Genomic DNA, 13,385 nt, shown 5'->3' with positions numbered 1-13,385 from the left:
GGACAGGGGGGGCAAAGACAAGAAGGCTGAGGGTCCTCAGTGACCAGAGGAATCCCCTGCCCATGAGCTGGTGCCCAATGAATGCCAGTATACCCTCCCTCTGCCCTTCCTGGAGACTTCTCTTAGCCTTTAAACACCTGTCTTTTGCTTGTGGTGACAACCGACTTCCTAGCCTGGAATCAAGATGGACCCTTGATTTTATAGGTAAAAGGGAATTTGGTTCTAGCACCTCTCTACAGGTGGGTGGGGAAACTGAGGATTAGGGAAATGAAGGGCCTTAACTTCCCAGTCACTGAAAAGAGGGCTCCTGTATCCACAGCTTGCCCCTCCCTCCAAGAGCTCCTTCCCGGAAGAGGGTCAGACAAAAGCCATCAGGAATCTACTCCAAATCGGGCAAGCGGTCTCCCCTGCAACTACAGGAAGACATTTAAACTTCACACCCTTGGTTCTGAGAACACACGGCTCCTTGAACCACGGTGTTACTAAGGAAATGTCCACTGGAACAGAGACGTGGACATGGATATGCCCTATCATCTCCAAAGGTGGCTAAGGAGCAGCCAGGTCTCTGCCAGGGTGTCCATGGCCCTCACTCCTAGCCAACCAGGAGCCTCCCAGTTAGAGGGACACCGAAGGCAGCCCTTGCCTTTGGAAATACCAGAAGCAGCTGGCCCTCTCTAGTGCCATGATCTCAGTGTGTGTCCCCAAATCTAAGAGCAGGTGTAAGAGTACTAAAAGGCAGAGCCTGCAGGGGAAGTGACTGAGTCCTGAAGTTTCTCTGCTGTGTCTCATCAGAGGTTGGTGGACATACCCTCGTCCATCCGCCATTTGAGGACACAGGGATAGGAAGCGGAGACTGGGCCTTCTGGATGCTGCCCCACTGCATTGCTGGTGCCTATACCTCGTCCTCCCCAGATGGGATGCTGTGTCACCGTGTTGAAACAGGAGATTCCTCCTCCCTTGTCCTGACTACCACTGAAAGCTGAGCTGCTCCAAAAGTCAGCCTGCAGGCTGACTGCAGACTCTCCGATCCTGAGCTGTGGCCAGTTCATGTTTATAGCCCCCTCAGCTGGACCCTGCAGGGACTCCTGCCGGTCTCTCCAAGGAAGACAATAAGGGTTTCCTAATGCCCTGGGCTCAAGTAGGTCACTGCATGCTTGGATTTCTTTCTTAGGAAATTCTTGAATGCACTTTCTAAAACCTCTCTCTCTCTCTCTCTCTCTCTCTCTCTCTCTCTCTCTCTCTCTCTCTCTCTCTCTCTCTCCCCTCCTTCTTCTCCTCTCTGCATCTTTCTATTTTCACATACATGTACAAACCACTGTTGGTGAATGCTGGTACCTGCAGCCATTGGGCCTGAACAGGCCTGATAGCCCAGTGGTCCCCGAGTGACATTGGAGGTGGGGCTAGGGCCTCTGAACAACCAGCTGTGGACTCCACCACCAGCTAGGGTGACCAGGTGAGGGCGTCTTTTCGCTGAGAACTTGTGGCCTGGAGTCGGCAGGGAGAGTGTTGGAACTTACCTCCTAAGGGTATGTTGTATTTTGCTGTGCTCCAGGATCGTGAGCCAGGCAGTCTCAGAGCAAATTGTTCAGTTTATTGACATTTCCTTCATCACCTCCCTGACAGGAAAAAGACGACTTGATTCCCATCTGTTTCCCTTGCCAAAATAATGAGGACTGTGATGAATGTTTGTGTTAATCCCACTCCTCCTTTTTCTGAAGGGGAGGAGGGGGTGGGTACCAGTTACCCAAGAATGATGGGGAGGGGCAACCAGGGAACTCCAGGTCCAGGGAGGGAAGGAAGGAGAGAGAAAGAAAGGCGACTAAGAGGAAGTGAGGAAAGAGGGGCAGGAGGGAGGGAGGGAGGGTTTAGGGAGGGAGACAGAGGAGGAACAAAAGGAGAGGGGAGGAAGGAAAGAGGGAGACAGGGAGGAATGAAGGAGGAGAGGGAGGGAAGAGGGACGGAAGGGCTTGGGGGGAGGGAGAGAGGAGTGGAAGGATTTTCCCTTGTCTGCCTTGTCTGCCTTGTATATGAGATGGCACAGGTGTGTGTGGAGGGGCGGTAGGAAGGAAGGAGAAACCCTGAGGAGGGCCGGGCTATGAGTAGCAAGGAGGAGACCTGGAATACATGCAAAGAGCCGAAAATGAGGAGGGGAGAAATAGTCCCGTCCCCTCCCCCTCCCTCCTCCTTAAGTTAAACTCGGGGCGGGGACAGCAGTCAGGCACCCACTTTCATTCGCTGGTGTGGTTTTTCACCTTTGTGTAGTGGGGCACACCGCACCTCACGTACCTAGTTTCCAAGATTTCAGTCTCCACAACACGCACATGGAAACTAGTAATGGGCTTTGATTGGCTTCATGCCCCTTTTACTACTGAAACACACTGTCCAGTTCCATGAGCAGGGACAGAAGTGGATGTGAAGTGTCACAGTCCTCCTCTTGGGGTGCTGATGGTGGGGGAATCAGAACAGGCAGGTCTCTGGCACCAGGATGCTCAGGGTGGGGTACCATTCTTTTCTTTTTTTGCAGGGTTTTAAAAATGTCTTTCAGCACTCGATTGCACAGGAGCTGCCTCTGATTCCTACTGATTCTCCTTCAAGTGAAATAATATCCTCTTAGAAAAAAAGCCAGATGGAAAGCCAAGGACCCCTGCTGGCTACAAGAAGCCTGAATGTGGGCTCTTCAGTCTGAGTCTGCCCTGCTCAGGAGGGGAGGGGCCATGGTCCACCGACAGCCAGGGCCACAAGAGCAAGGGACTAGAGGACTCCAGGGTGAGGGGCATGGTCAGTCAGACAGTGCATTCTCTAGGCATGTCCATCAGCAAGATCCATACTCTCTTTGAAAACAGGGACCGTGTATGGATAGTTATAAATCAGGAAGACACTCTAAGACTGTGGGTTCCAGTTTTTGTGTGTTTGGAGGGGTGTGAAGATACTGATTAACTTCCAACTCTGCTAAAAGAAATATGTATTAGAAAATTCTAGAATAAGCACAGATAGGATTACTAATGCTTAGGAAAGAAATGAATTAACCAGAGGCAGAAAGTGCAACTCACCAACCTGAACAGCTAAGGCTGAACACGCAGGCTTGGTCCTCAGTTGTGGACAGTGCTTTCCAGCTGGACTTGAAAATGAAAACCCAGGGGTGCACACAGGAGGACTGCCACAGAGTGAGGCTGGCCTGGACTACAGAGAGAGAGATCCTGTCTCTAAATAAACAAACTTAATTAAAAACCTGAATACAGGCTCTTTGTGAAAAGCACAAACTGAATATTGACGTCACTGAGGAAAGGGAACTGGGAAGCAGCAGGAACACGTCACTGTGTGAGCTGCGAAGTGTTTCATGGTGTGATTATTTCACAGCTCCTTCACACTCATCTTTCCTGGCTGGTCATGGTGGTAGGTGCCTGTGATATCAGTATTTAGGAGACAGGTGGGTTTCTGGTTCAAAGCCAATTTGGCTTACATATAGAGAATAAGTCACACACACACACACACACACACACACACTAATAAAAACAAACACAGCACACGGGTGCACACACACAACCAACAGACTGCCATGAAGATCTGTGCAAAAGCCTTTGCAGGGGCACAGGTTCCCATTGCGTTATGGTTAGTGTGAATTGTCAGCTTGACAAAATCAAGAATTAGCTGTGAGATGGGCCCCTGAGCATGTCTGTGTGTGCGTGTGTGTGTGTGTGTGTGTGTGTGTGTGTGTGTGTGTGATGGCCATCTTGTAGGCAGCTGTCAGGAGATGAGTCCGAGCTGCTGCTGGCCTGAGACTGTGAGATGGAGCTGGCTGCCAGCCGCCATGAGCTAAGTAGCATGGCTTCGGATTCCCACCGCAGCACACAGAGGAGTCTCCAAGCTGCACAGTGTGGTGCATGGTGGATTTAGCCTTTGCTAGTACAGACAAAAAGAAGAAGAAGAAGAAGAAGAAGAAGAAGAAGAAGAAGAAGAAGAAGAAGAAGAAGAAGAAGAAGAAGAAGAAGAAGAAGAAGAAGTGTTTGTGCTACATGTTGCTGGATGGAAGCGTAGACCCACTGCTTCACAGAGTCAGTGATGAGTGCTGTGGGATGGTCTGTATGTCAAATCTGTTGCTCTGATTGGTCAATAAATAAAACACTGATTGGCCAGTGGTCAGGCAGGAAGTATAGGCAGGACTAACAGAGAGGAGGATTAAGGGAACAGGAAGGGAAAGGGAGACACTGCCAGCCGTCACCATGACAAGCAGCACATGAAGATGCCGGTAAGCCACGAGCCACGTGGCAAGGTATAGATTTATGGAAATGGATTAATTTAAGCTATAAGAACAGTTAGCAAGAAGCCTGCCACGGCCATACAGTTTGTAAGCAATATAAGTCTCTGTGTTTACTTGGTTGGGTCTGAGCGGCAGTGGGACTGGCGGGTGAGAGAGAGTTGTCCTGACTGTGGGCAAGGCAGAAAAACTCTAGCTACAGATGAGCATGGTTCCCCCAGAGCCGGTGGTAAATGTAGTTCAGCCATGTTGGAAAGCTGAAGTGGGCAGAGTCAGCAGCCAAGGCTTCCATTTCAGTCCTAGTCATGCTGCAGTTTAAACCAATAGATTCACAATAAGACAGATTCAAACAGGATAAACCCTAAACAGTTTACAGTGTGTGTAAAAATGTACATAGGCTTGGAAGAGAGAGGAAAAGGAATATAGACAGTTATATAAAGAAATAGAAAGTTTTAAAAAATAAAGTCTTTAAAGAGAAAGTAAAAGTAATATAAAAAAATAAGCCATGTAAAGACAGAAATCACACAGAGACTCTGGATTATATTGTCTTTGGAGAGAGACATTTGATTATAAAGGCTGCTAAGTTAAACCAATATATGTATTTTAAAGGTATCTTGACTTCAAAATTTGGATCTAAGGATATATTGCTTTGGAAAGGAGGCTCTGCTTTTGTTTCCACAGGAAGCAAGAGGCTATGGATTTGTTCCAGGTTAAGATGGGTCAGATTTGATCAAGCCAGACCTCCTGAACCTTAACAGATAGTACCTATCAACAAAAGTTATAGCAGCTCTTCCCAGGATTTTACCAATATCTTGAATTTTCTCAGGATCCCCATAAGACTACCAGCACCCACAATCAGTAGGAAGTAGCCTAGAAAACTATGCCCACATTACCAAAAAAACTGGATTATGGATAGTTGTCTTTGTTTAGGTTGTTGGTTACAAATTGCTATTGGTCATAGTCAATATCTTTCTAAAGAAAAAAGGGGGATAGTATATAGATATGATAGGATGAAAGGGTAGATTATTGAATCTACTTTTAAAGAGCAACAACTTATGTAAAATATTTTACATTTCTATGGATTTTAGTTTATTGATACAAATTTAAAGTTAATTTTGTTATACTATATGTATATTTTTACTCTTGTTCAAGGTATTATGTTTATACAACTCATTTAAAATAGTAATGTATCATTAAGAAATACAGATTAATAGTTAATCATCTATGATAATCAAACTTGTAGTCATGTTAGTTAAGTTTTCTAGATATACATAGATATATTTCAATTAGGTAGGTAATCTTCAAACACTTCAAAGACTGACAGAATATGGCATTTAAAATGTTTTAAGGGCTGGAGAGATGGCTCAGCGGTTAAGAGCACTGACTGCTCTTCCAGAGGTCCTGAGTTCAATTCCCAGCAACCACATGGTGGCTCACAACTATCCATAATGAGATCTGGTGCCCTCTTCTGACCTGCAAGCATACATGTAGGCAGAACACTGTATACATAATAAATAAATACATCTTTAAAAAAATATAATAAAATATTTTAAAAACTTAGACTTTCTGGACAGTGAGACACTTCTGCTCCTGGTAGCACCAATTTACTTCAAAGAAAAAGATGGGCATTGAAGACACTCCACATGGAGTTTATCTTCTTCTTAGCAAAAATAGCCATTTGGGCAAGAAACTGTTCTTGTCTGGACTGCTTGATAAAATGTTGTATCAACTGGACATGCAGGACCCATAGGAAGGTGACCATTGAACTTTGCAAGGCAAAATTGTCCTTCAGGTTCCTGCTTTACAGAGGAGACTGCCATATATTCTACAGTACAGAGAGAGAAGCGACTGAGAGACTCTAGGCCTGTAGGCTGAAGACAGATGCCCCAACATTACAGAGGAATTTGGGGTGACTGTCTAGGCAACTAGCTGTCTGTCATTTCCAGAATTTCTGGAAGTTGCTTACAATGTACTTCCTATTTATTTAGGTAATATTATATCCTTCTAGGGTCTTTGATGTAGTTGAAGACTAGATAGTTATAGTTATAATTTTCCTTGGTTATGATAAAAGATAAGATAGATATGAAACTTTAGACTCACAAATATAGAATAGATAGAATATTTTCTTTAATTTTGCCAAATACAAATAGACTAGATATTGTAACTGTAATTCTTGCTTGATAACTGTTCTATTATATATAATTTTACTATGTTAAAGTTAAAACCTTCCTTTTTGATTAGACAGAAAAGGGGAAGTGCTGTGGGATAATGCTTTTGTACACTGGTTTAATAAAACACTGATTGGCCAGTAGCCAGGCAGGATGTATAGGCAGGACAAGCAGATGAGGAGAATTCTGGGAAGAGGAAGGCTGAGTCAGGCGTTACCAGCCAGACACAGAGGAAGCAAGATGACAAGGCAGAACTGAGAAAAGGTACCAAGCCATGTGGCTAAATATAGATAAGAATTGTAGGTTAATTTAAGTGTGAGAGCTAGTCTGTAATAAGTCTGAGCTAATGGCCAAGCAGTATAATTAATATAAGCTTCTGAGTGATTATTTTATAAGCGGGCCATGGGACTGCAAGGGCCTGGCAGGACCCAGAGAAAACCCTCCGACTACACACCCCTGCTTACACCTCACAACCATTCACACTGCACTGCCATTCACACCCTACCCCTGCTCACACTTCAGCCCGTTCACACCCCACCCTTTTCACGCCACATCTCCATTCACATCAGATCCCCGTTCACACCACATCCTCATTTACAGCATGCCCCATTCACACCCCCACCCAGTCATCCATGAACCAGTCATTCCTTCCCCACCAGCTACCTTCACGCCACCAAAGCTCATGCTTTGAATTCTTAAATCCGTGTGCGGAAACAACAGCCCAGCACATGGGTGCACAAGCGTCTCAGGGAACAGCCTCCTCCCATGGAGTCAGCTGCACTCTCAGGGGTGCTTATCCTTGGCTGTTGGCCCAAAAAGTGATTTATAATCTGATAAAATGAGCAGGACTCAGGAAGAGCGGATGTACTCATCTATCATTGTTGATTCTTGTTCCTTCTGAAAATTCTGAAGAGAGTTGTTCCCTCTACCAAGAACCTGACTTGTTCACAGCTAGGTGTGGAGCCCCCTCTACGGAGACCCTGGCATGCTCACAGATAGGTGTGGAGCCCCCTCTACAGAGACCCTGGCATGCTCACAGATAGGTGTGGAGCCCCCTCTACAGAGACCCTGGCATGCTCACAGATAGGTGTGGAGCCCTTCCCTCTACAGGGAACCTGGCATGCTCACAGATAGGTGTGGAACCCTTCCCTCTACAGGGAACCTGGCATGTTCACAGCTATCAGGGGCCCATTTTATTCACCGTTTCATGGTCTAGCCCAGCACCATGCCTAGGACATAGAGGGCCCTAGCAAGCACTCTCAGAAAGAAACATAAGGAGCAAGCTGACCATGTATGCTTGCCACTGCACTGTGGGGCATGGCAACCTCATACAACTCCCAGGCCTCCCCCAGAGCAGAAGCCTATGCTTGTGAGAACTCCGTGAGAGGCCCCAGGGTCCTGGATTTTGTGAGGGCAGGACTTCTGCCTTCTGTCAACCATATTCACTCACTCACTCACTCACTCACACATTTGTATCCATTCATTTATTCACTCACTCACTCATTTATTTGTGTCCATTTACTCATTCATGCACTCTCCATTCATTTACTCACTCACTCATTTGTATTCACTCATCACTGCTTGCATTCACTAATTCATTCTCATTCTATTCACTCATTCATTCATTCACTCATTCATTCATAATCTTGTTCATTCGCTCATTCCTATCCACTCGCTCATGCATATTAATCCACTCACTCATTTGCTGCTCACCTGTTTATATTGTTATGTATGCTTACTCATTCCCTCATTCCCATGGATTCATTCCCACTGTTCATTACATTCTAGAGGACAGTCAACGCCCTGCAGAGCATGTAGACGGAATGAACGTGTGTATGTAATAACCCGGATGTGCTGCAAGCACAAACCTTGGGAAGACAGTTCATGCAGTCAGAGACGCTCACAGATGGAGTCGGAGCAGCGGCTTCTGACGGTGTGTCCCACTTCCGACACACCACGGTTCACAGAACAGGACGACTGTACAACATGCAGCGTGGGCAGAGGAGGCTGCTCTGGCCCTGAGCTGTCAAAACAGAGATGAGGGAACCCACAGCTGCATCCACCAGAGGCCACCCCTCAGGATGCATGGGAAGGGCCAGTCCCTGTGTGCACAAGGGAAGGCTGGTTCCTGGGACATGGGGATGACTGATTTCTGGTCACCAGGCACTCAGGGATGACTGTTCCCTGGCCATACTTAAGGGTGACTTGTCTCATATGGAGGTTATTAGTCCCTGGGGATATACAGGGTGATAAGTTTCTAAGATATATGGGGGTGACCAGTCTAGTGTGACCTCATATTAATTATATCTGTGACAACATCTGGGCAAACCACCTGTGTCAGTTTCTGTCCCTGTCGCTGTGTAGAATGTAGTTGACTTTCCTCGGACCAATATCTCCCGAATAATGATGTGGAGACTTTTTATTAATTATGGAAGCTCAGCTTTAACTTAGGCTTGTTCCTAACTAGTTCTTTTTTTTTTTTAATTTTTATTTTGCAATACAATTCAGTTCTACATATCAGCCACAGATTCCCTTGTTCTCCCCCCTCCCGCCCCCCTCACCTTCCCCCCAGCCCGCCCCCCATTCCAATCTCCTCCAGGGCAAAGCCTTCCCCACAGACTGAGATCAACCTGGTGGACTCAGTCCAGGTAGGTCCAGTCCCCTCCTCCCAGGCCGAGCCAAGGGACCCTGCATAGGCCCCAGGTTTCAAACAGCCGACTCATGCAATGAGCACAGGACCCGGTGCCACTGCCTGGATGCCTCCCAAACAGATCAGGCCAATCAACTGTCTCACCTATTCAGAGGGCCTGATCCAGTTGGTGACCCCTCAGCCATTGGTTCATAGTTCATGTGTTTCCGTTTGTTTGGCTATTTGTCTCTGTGCTTTATCCGACCTTGGTCTCAACAATTCTCGCTCCTATAAACCCTCCTCATTCTCGCTAATTGGACTCCCAGAGACCCACCTGGGGCCTAGTCATGGATCTCTGCATCCAACTAGTTCTCATAACTTAAATTAACCCATATTTTTAAATCTACATTCTTTAATGTGGCTCAGTTACCTTTACTCTGTACTGTCCATCCTGTTTCCTCATGTCTGGCTGGCATCTCTACCTTTCTTCTTCCCTGAGACCTCTCTGTCCCCAGAAGTCCCCCTCTAACTTCTTCCTGCCTAGCTATTGACCATTTAGCTCTTTATTAAATCAATCACAGTGATACATCTTCACACAGTGTGAAGGAATATTCTGCAAGAATAGAATGCCCTAACAAAAACAACATAGAGGAGACAGGATTTGCTTCTGCTCACAGTTCAAGGTACAGTCCGCCATGGTGGGAAGTCAAGGCAGCTGGAGCTTGAAGTAGTTAGTCACATGACATCTGCAGTCAGTAACATGAAGGCACGCTGCTGCTCATCTCCCTCTCTCTACTTACACAGGCCGGGATCCCAGCCAAGGAACAACACCACCCACAGTGGACAGTCATCCCGCCTAAGTTAAACCACAGTCAAGGTAATTTCCCACAGGCACGCTCGGAGGTCCATCTCCTGTGTGACTCTAGAGTCTGTCAAGTTGACTGCTAACCCTGCCACATCAACTCAATTCATGGAAGACATTATTGTCTTATGATTTCAGAGGTTTGGGTTCAAAACCTCTTGGCTCTATGGTTGGAGGCCTATGAGAAGGCAGCTGGTCACAACAGAAAGGTGTGACAGAGAAAATCTGCCTAGCCTATGGCACAGAAAGTTGGCGGTGTGTGAAGGGATGAGGGACAGGAGAGGCCTGCCCAGAGCATATCACCAGCAGCCAACTCCTTCCAGCCCAGTGCCATGTTCTGGTCTCTGCCCTTTTTAATAGCTCATCACATCATGAACCTGTCGATGGAGTGAGCTGCTGATAAGGTCAGGGGCTTTTGAGCCAATCACTTTCTGAAGGCTATCAGCTCTGAACTAAGTCCTCACTACGCATGTGGCTTCATAGCCAAACCGTAACATCTGCCTTGTGCTCCACACAAGGTCACATCCACTAGCACCGAGAGTTGGGACTTCAGTGAAAAACAGTAAAACAATCCAGTAAGAAAATGGGAAGTGGAGCTGGAGAGGTGGGCTCAGCAGTCCTTGTGCTGGCTAGTTTGATGTTAGCGTGGCACAAGCTAGAGTTGTTTGGGAAGAGAGAAAAAAACTTTTTCCCCTTGAGAAACTGAGAAAATGCTTCCACCAGATTGGCCTTTGGGCAAGTGTGTGGGATGTTTTCTTGATTGATAATTGGTGTGGGAGGGCTCAGCTCACTGTGGGCAGTGTCACCCTTGGTTGATGGTTTTGAGTGCTATAAGACAGCAAGATAATGGGGCTGGAGAGATGGCTCAGCAGTTAAGAGTACTTGTTGCTCTTGCAGAGGACGCAGGTTCAACTCCCAGCACTGGCATGGTGGCTCACAACCATCTGTAACTCTGGTTTCAGGGGTGCCCTCTTCTTACCTCTTCGGGTGTCAGGATTGAATGTGGTACACACATGTGCAGGCAGAACATTCATGTTAGGGACCTGGAGAAGTCCCACAAAAGACCACCATCCACGTATGCAATTAGTAAGAGCATTTGTTTTCTGGCATGCTGGGGCCTGCCATCGCACACAAAGGCAAGGTGGCAAAGACCCGAGAGGAAACTGAGGGCTCTTTTTAAGCCTAAGGGGAGTGTCCAAGGAAGTTAGCTCATCTTAGATATGACTGGTTTATGCGAGTGGCAATCATGTTAGTAACTTCTTATTGGCTAGGGTTAGTTTGGGGTTGGTCAGGGCTATAGTTTTCCATTTTTGAGCAGGCCTGGACAAATCCTAGACTTTGTCCTTATTTGGTTATTACCTTGAGCTGTTAATTATGGGGGCTGGCTCAGTGGCCCAGGGTTATTACGTCCTATTTCCCTTGTCCTTGTGTCAGGGGCACCAGTGATTGATTACCCTTTGTTTGTGGTTCTTCTTTAGAAACTGTTTGTTCAGTTCCAAAAAGCAGGGACTGAGGCCTAGTTCTCAGTGGAGTTATTAGAGCAGGCTGTCGTGATATTTGCCTAGCCCTCTCAATTCACATACTTAAAAATAAATAAAACCTTAAAAAAAAGAAAACAGTCTGAGAAAGTGAAGAGGAATAAGCCTTAAGCAACATCCCTCCATGGCTTCTGCATCAGGTCCTGTCTCCAGGCTCCTGTCCTGTTTGAATTTCAGCCCTGTCTTCTCTCAGTGATGGACTGGAATCTGGTAACTGTAAGCTGAAATAAACCCTTTCCTCCTCAATTATTCTTGGTTATGGTGTTTTGTCACAGCAATAGCAACGTCACCCTCTTACAGAGGACTCAAGTTCAGTTACCATCACACACATTGGGCAGCTCTTAACTATCTATAACTTCAGCTCCAAGGGATACGACGTCTTCTTCTGGAGTCCTTGGGGACCTGTGCTCACATGTGCACACCCTCACACAGAGACGCACGTGGGGGAGTGATTAGAAAATAAAAAATTAAAGTTTGTTTTGCTTGGTTTCATTTTTTTAATTGACAGCTAATATTTTATTCAGATAGCAGTCTCATTACACGTGGTCCAAGAACATTCAAATAGGAACTCAAATAAAATCAGATGTTAAAGATCAGTCTTCAAACATCATAGCCAACGATGCTGTGTTTGCCTATGATCTCTCCTACATAAAACCACATCCACACTTCAGTGGCCACCAAACCATTCAGTATAGCTTCCTTAACTGTAAGCTGTTTGAAGCACCAGTTTTAGCACTTTGGATTATTTTTTTCCACACTCTGAACAGTTGCAGGGAGCTCAGCAGGGGTTGGGGGAACCAGCTCAACCTTGGCATACCGCCAAAATGTGGCCAATGGAGGCTTCAAGTAAGTCACCACAGCGGCTACTAGCCCCGGAGCTTTCTCCGCGAAGTTACGGATAAACTTGGCCATGGTCTAGGATGGAAGGTCTGTCTCTTGGTTTCATTTTTTGAGACAGGGTTTCTCTGTGTAACTGCTCTGATTGTCCTGGAACTCTCTTTGTAGACCAGGCTGGCCTCGAACTCATGGAGATCGGCCTGCCTCTGCCTCCCAAGCGCTGGGGTTAAAGGCGTGTGCCACCACTGCCTGGTGAAAAATTAATTTTTTTAAAGGGAAGGTAAAATTCAGGATGTTGATTCTGTGAAGACTCAAAATGACAGTTTTGAGACTGGGTCTAATACAGCCCAGGTAGACCTGGCTGTGGCGATGGTCCCTACCTCTGGGTGGACGGGATTACATCACAGGCCCCCACAGCTTTTACCACCTCATTTTAGGCAGTGCTGGAATCAAACCCAGGGCCTCTGGTGTGTGAGGCCAGCCCTCTACTCACTGAGCTATAACACTGAATTTAAGTTTTTAAAGCCAATATAGCTGGTAGTGGTGCATACTTTTAATCCCAGCACTCAGGAGGCAGAGGCAGGAGGATCTCTGAGTTTGAGACCAGCCTGGTCTACAGAGTGAAATCCAGGACAGGCTCCAAAGCTACACAGAGAAACCCTGTCTTCAAATACCAGAAGAAGAAAAGAAAAAAGAAAAAAACAAAAAACAAAAAAACAGTCTCCCGCGCTTTGGCTCATGAGCTTCTTTTGTTTGTTTTTGTTTTACATTTGTCTGACTGTTTTTGATTGTTTTGGGGTTTTCTTTTTTTTTTTTTTTTTTTTCACTTTTTTAAAGACAGGAATAGGTTTTAGCTGTTGATCAAACCCAGGGTGCATTGGTGAATCTTTGGGTGGTTTCTAGGATATTGGGGTCAATCGCAGTGACCCTTGGAAGGAAGAGCCAAAGCTGTGGACTCTTTCCCTAGAGTCCTGTCTGTCCATTTCTCCTTCCCTCATATCATCATTTTCTCCTGTCTTCCGCATCCGGAGAGGGGTCACATCCCACATCCAACTAGCTGAAACAGCCCCTGTGGGTGACTTGCGTCTCTGTGGAG

General features: G+C 46.3%; 1 pseudogene; it reads right to left on the bottom strand.

Annotated features, from left to right (window-relative positions):
• Nucleotides 1-11,945: 11,945 nt before the first annotated feature.
• On the bottom strand, nucleotides 11,946-12,985 carry LOC131894600 (ATP synthase subunit g, mitochondrial-like; annotated as a pseudogene).
• Between the last annotated feature and the right edge of the window lie 400 nt (nucleotides 12,986-13,385).

This window comes from Peromyscus eremicus, chromosome 17 (genome assembly GCF_949786415.1).
Source record: "Peromyscus eremicus chromosome 17, PerEre_H2_v1, whole genome shotgun sequence".
Lineage (NCBI taxonomy): Eukaryota > Metazoa > Chordata > Mammalia > Rodentia > Cricetidae > Peromyscus > Peromyscus eremicus.
This window is presented reverse-complemented; position numbering and strand designations above follow the sequence as displayed.